At 38.6% G+C, this 5,522-nt stretch overlaps 1 long non-coding RNA gene across 1 annotated transcript; it reads left to right on the forward strand.

Annotated features, from left to right (window-relative positions):
* The first annotated feature begins 887 nt into the window (after positions 1-887).
* LOC117532248 lies at positions 888-5,258 on the forward strand. The gene is made up of 4 exons (XR_004566819.1): positions 888-1,117; positions 2,111-2,170; positions 2,256-2,778; positions 5,220-5,258. It is a non-coding gene; the product is annotated as an uncharacterized LOC117532248 (long non-coding RNA).
* The last annotated feature ends 264 nt before the right edge of the window (positions 5,259-5,522 follow it).

The raw sequence follows: 5,522 nt of genomic DNA on the forward strand, positions 1-5,522 counted from the left end.
GAATGTCCTTTATTGGGTATTGTCGTATTGGGTATTTGGATGTTATCTAGCTGTAGAGATCTGGATGGTGTAGCTCTTCCACTTAAAGTGTGAAGCCACATTATGTGGTGCAAATATTTGCCGGAAATGGATCACTTTGCCCGGTTCTGGATCATGACACTCTGTGTCACTTTGGGGTCATTCCTGGTATCTGGCTGGAGCCCTTCTAATGCAGAATGATACACACTGTGCCTGAGAATGTGTTTTGAACACAAAATGATAGAAATTATACTTATTTAAATGAGAATTTACTTAGTTTCGAAAGGCACTGTTATACATTTTTACGAGCAACAAATGAAGTGTTTACTCAAATTGGGTGGTATTCCTTAATAAATGAAGATAAAATAAAATCTGTGGTAATAAACATTCTTGGATTTTGACATCTCCCCCTAAGCTTTTAACTCAATGAAGTGGGTCAGGATGGCACAAGATGCCCCAACTTGCTGTCATTTCGCACCTTATATTGTTAGAGATGGAGAGCAAAGGAATGTTTTAAATGTGTGGAGATGAGATTTCTCTCGAATTAAAAAGTAAAAGCCCCCACATTCATGTCCATTCATGTTGCTGAGATGACCCCCAAAGTACACATGGCTCACAAGTACAGACACGAGGCTGCTGCTTCAGTGATCCACAACCGGCAAATTTTCGCGTCACAGATAAATGCGTGCAGCAATTAAACAGCAAGACATAACACACTGACATTTTCTACCCAAGTAAGTAAGTATTTTCCAACTCTAGAACCAATGACACTGAACGGCTAACTCACCTTTGCTACTTCTTAGAGATCGTCACTTTCACACTTGCACGAACGAGTGAGTCAGAAAACGCGCGCACACCACAGAGACCGGATGTCCTCTGCTGATCACAAAGATGGCTGGATCCGGTCGAGCTTGTGGTCGTTTGTAGACAAAACATCAGTCTTTCCATTGGTATTAAGTGTTAGCTTATTCACGCTCATTACGAGAAACGGCGGCGCAAATACATGATTCCGGCACCGGCAGTGATCCAGAAGTGGGCAAGTGACTGTAGCGTAATCGGGACCTGGATAAAGTACATGTCCCCGTTAGGGTTCGGGCAGGTTGGTCTTAATGTGTGTTAACAGAAAAATGAACTGCGGTCATGGACTCTGGGAATGTACGTGCACTCCCGACATTATTTTGACTGAATCCGGGGACTTGTGTGTCACCACCGCTCAGTTTGCATCAACTGGACCACGATCAGATTGTTGAACTTTGCTCATGAAAATTCAGTAAGGTATATCTTATATATTATATTCCAATTCTAAGGTGGAACTATGCCAGTATACAAAGGTATATCTAAATATCTAAAAAAGAAGAGTAAAATAGAGTAGAAAAGAGTAGAGTAGAGCCACTTAGTGCCTGTTCTTGAGAACCAGGGATGACTGTTTGCCAGGACCATTTTCAGTATTTCAGCTTTTGTTATACTTTTGATCCCGTCAGATCTCAGAAGCTAAGCAGTGTGGACCCTGGTTAGTACTTGGATGGGAGACCGCTTCAGAACACCAGGGGCTGTGTTTGTTTCTCCAGGTAAAACTGGAGTTGCATCAGGAAGGGAATCCAGCGTAAAACTTGTGCAAAATACTGATGCGGATCTGGCTGTATCCGCTGTGGCGACCCCGAACAAAATGGGAGCAGCCGAAAGGACAACAACAGCAACAATAACGTAATCAGTTTAATTTCTCACGTTACGCATTTAAAACGATACTTGTGAAATAACTGAACTGGAGATAGTCGGACAAACCTCAGACCTCTTAACGGGTGTCACGAGACTCGACCCTTATTGGCGTGCTAGCGTGAGGCTGACTGTAGGCGTGAGGACTCGTCTCTGATTGGTTGAGTTGTGATTTTATTTACGCTGAGGAAATTGTCAATAAACATTTTTTATGACCTGGTAAAGAGAGGAAATAAAACTTAATGAAGGCTGCGGGATCGAAACCAGGATGGTTCAGATTCTTTGGACAGCCAAGCTAATTTTTCAAGAACTGTCATTTTGATGTTAAGTAATTTGTTATAAGACAGAAGAAGTTAGAATGTTTTCCGTCTGTCCACAGGATGGCTGTTCTATGATCCAAGTGGACTTGAAGATATTTCCACAAACAAGCGGAATATTGGTGAGTTTTCGCGGTAAAGCGTCTTCGCGTGTTTCAGATACAGATTGCTATGAGTCCATTTTTCATATATTGTCTCTGTTGCAAGTTTTTCACAGTTGTCTTGACAACCAGCTTCTGATGAGCACAAATCTGCGTTGACCCTAAGATGAACCCTGGCAGCTGCACCTGGCCAGATCCGTCCGCTACGAACGCAGGCGTGTTTCCAGACGTGGATCCATTTCAGGTTTGTTTGTTTCTGTTTGTGCGGTCGACTCGCGGCGTGATTCTCGTAACTGAAGCTCTGAAGTTGAGAGAAAAGATGCAGCAAGTATCAAAGTGTCGCTCCACATATCTGACGACATTATTCTTAATCACCGAGACACATTCTCCCTAAACGAACCCTTCCAGCTTGGAGCCACAGGAAAACCACATCCTGCTGTTTCTCAACAAACTGACATGCAGCGAGGCGCGTTAAAAAAAAAAATCATGTGTGATGTGATTCCTGAAAGCAGACGTATCGTCAACTGGCGAGCAGAGCAGAGGAACACAGAGCGCCAATGTGACGAGGACAGAAGAAGAAAGAAGACTATGACCTTGCAGAGGCTGCTGGGTAATATCTGCTGCTTTACGTAAGACACGGTCCATAATTTGAAAGGAACGGCCGTCATGTATCTGCTGGACTGTTCAGACAGATAGCAGGGAGCCGCGCATCCAGATGTTCTACACACTCAAAGGACACACACAGAAACTAGCACAACAAGAATTCAGTCATACGACGATTTTAGAGCGTTCGTTTGTACATTCTTGACCTGTGCTACAAAAAAGGTTCAATTAGTTCATTAAATGACCAAGTAGGTAAATCAAAAAGTTGACTCTCAAGCTTTTCTTGTTTGTTTGTTTATTTGTTTTGTTTGTTTTTTTCAGATTTGTTTTGGGATCCTTTGAATAATTTATGATTATGGAAATGATTGTTTACCAATAAGTATAATGTAAAGATTGAATGCAGCAATGTTAGAATGTTAGGATACGATGTAAAGATGTAATGTTAAGATATTATGGAAAGGCTTAATATGTAAATACATTATGTTAGGATGTGATGTAAAGATTGAACATAAAGATGTAATAATGTTAAGATATGACATAAAGATGGAATGTAACAGTGTTATAGTGTTAAGATATCAGGTAAAGATTTAACGTAAAGATGTTATAGTATTAAGATGTTATGTAAATATGTTATAATGTTAAAATATGATGTAAGGATTAAATATATAGATGTAATAATGTTAAGATATGATGTACAGATTCAATGTAAAGATGTTATAGTGTTAAGTTGTCATGTAAAGACTGAATGTAAAGATGTTATGTTAAAATGTGATGTAAGGATTAAACATAAAGATGTAATAATGTTGAGATATGATGTAAAAAAAAATTTATATTAAGATATTATGGAAAGGCTGAATATGTAAATACGTTATAATGTTAGGATATAATGTAAAGATCGAACATAAAGATGTAATAATGTTAAGATATGATGTAAAGATGGAATGTAACAATGTTATAGTGTTAAGATATCGGGTAAAGATTTAACATAAAGATGTTATAGCATTAAGATGTCACAAAAAGACTGTAAAGATGTTATAATGTTAAAATATGATGTAAGGATTAAACATAAATATGTAGTAATGTTGACATGATGTAAAGATTGAAAGTAAAAAAAAAATTAAGATATTTTGGAAAGGATGAATATGTAAATACGTTATAATGTTAAAATATGATGTAAGGATTAAACATAAAGGTGTAATGTTAAGATATGATGTAAAGATTGAATGTAAAGATGTTATAATATTAAGATATCGAGTGCAGATTTAACGTAACAATGTTATAATGTTAAGATATATAAAGAAGAGCAAGGGCTTGATAAGGTTACATTACTCCCCAGTCCTTTCAGACACTGAAGGGAGTTAAGATCTGTTTATTGTTCTCTGACTAACGTTGTCTTTTACTTAATATGTTTTAATGTTGCTTTGTCTGTATTTAGATTGTCTGAATAAATTCTTTCATCCATTCAGAAAAGTAGCACATAAACAAAGGCTGATTAATGAATGCTTCTGTGTGCGGAACAAGAAGATTTCCAGTGTTTAAAATCAAAATTGTGCATTCAAAACAATGACTAAAGAGTCAGGATTTAGCTCCCCAGATTGCCTTACAATGCAGGAAAAAAGGTCTTAAACTAAATCCACCCATGTGAAGCGTTAGCAATTTAAAAATGGTGCCCTTTTAGCTTTATGTTCTACCCACTGCCCAGGTCCCAGACAGTCTGTAGACCTGGAGATGGTCCTCAGGCACTGTGCCTCACACACTGCCCCTAGTGATTAGATTGTGTCTAACTCATGATTAGGATGACTTAAAGGATACATTTCATTCCAGTCAACACTATCTTTTAAAAAATATATATATACCAGATTATGAATCATTACTTCCAACTCTTTGAGTCCTGATAAAGCTGATAAAAGTAAAATAAGCCAGAGTGAGTCTGAAAAATGCACACCAGATTGACAGCCATTTTGATCCATAATCATGATGTAACGTCAGTCACTGACTGTTACCGGTCTGAAAGTCACTCCACCTGTGTCCACGAATGGAAAGAATAGAAGCCGTGGTTAGATCCATGATTTGAAGGTCATTCTCACACTGTGCTGGGCATCACTTCTGCAGTCTGTCCGAACAAAAAAATAAAACATTAAAAAAAAAAAAAACTCCCACTTTCCTTCTCAAAATGTTATCTTTGGAAAATCCTTCCACCCAATAAACATTGCTAGTCACGTGACTACGTCCTCCTAAAATACACATTTGAACGATTTTGACATATTCACAGTCAAAGTCCACAAAATACACTGTAGAAAATTCAGTTTTTCACATTCATTCCAACAGAGGGTCTCGAGGAGGGTCGCCCCTCGAGGCTCATTTCACATTTTATTTACTGGTGATACACACGTTAAGTAAAGAAAACACACGTATTTCTTTACGGGAATCAGTGAAGTTCCCTGTTCAGCAAAATCGGGGCATGTAGGACCAAGGAAAATGTGAAACCATGACGACGGACTTTGAGACCCACAGCTGTCATCCATGGAGCTAAAAAGTATGACATAACGTTGAAGTGTGATCTTCCAGGATTGTGTGGCAGTGGCAGAACTCTGCGCTCTCCGAGTGCCCCCGTAGGACTGGCTGTGTTTTGGGTTGTTGCTGTGGTTATTCTGCAGCGGCAGCGTGACCTCTGCTTATGCAGCTTTTGAGATGTTTGTGATTTATTAAACTGTGAAATCCTTTACGAGCCTCATTTCAAGGCCAATATGTTTTTCTATGAATAAATCCT

Source organism: Thalassophryne amazonica, chromosome 19 (assembly GCF_902500255.1).
Source record: "Thalassophryne amazonica chromosome 19, fThaAma1.1, whole genome shotgun sequence".
NCBI lineage: Eukaryota > Metazoa > Chordata > Actinopteri > Batrachoidiformes > Batrachoididae > Thalassophryne > Thalassophryne amazonica.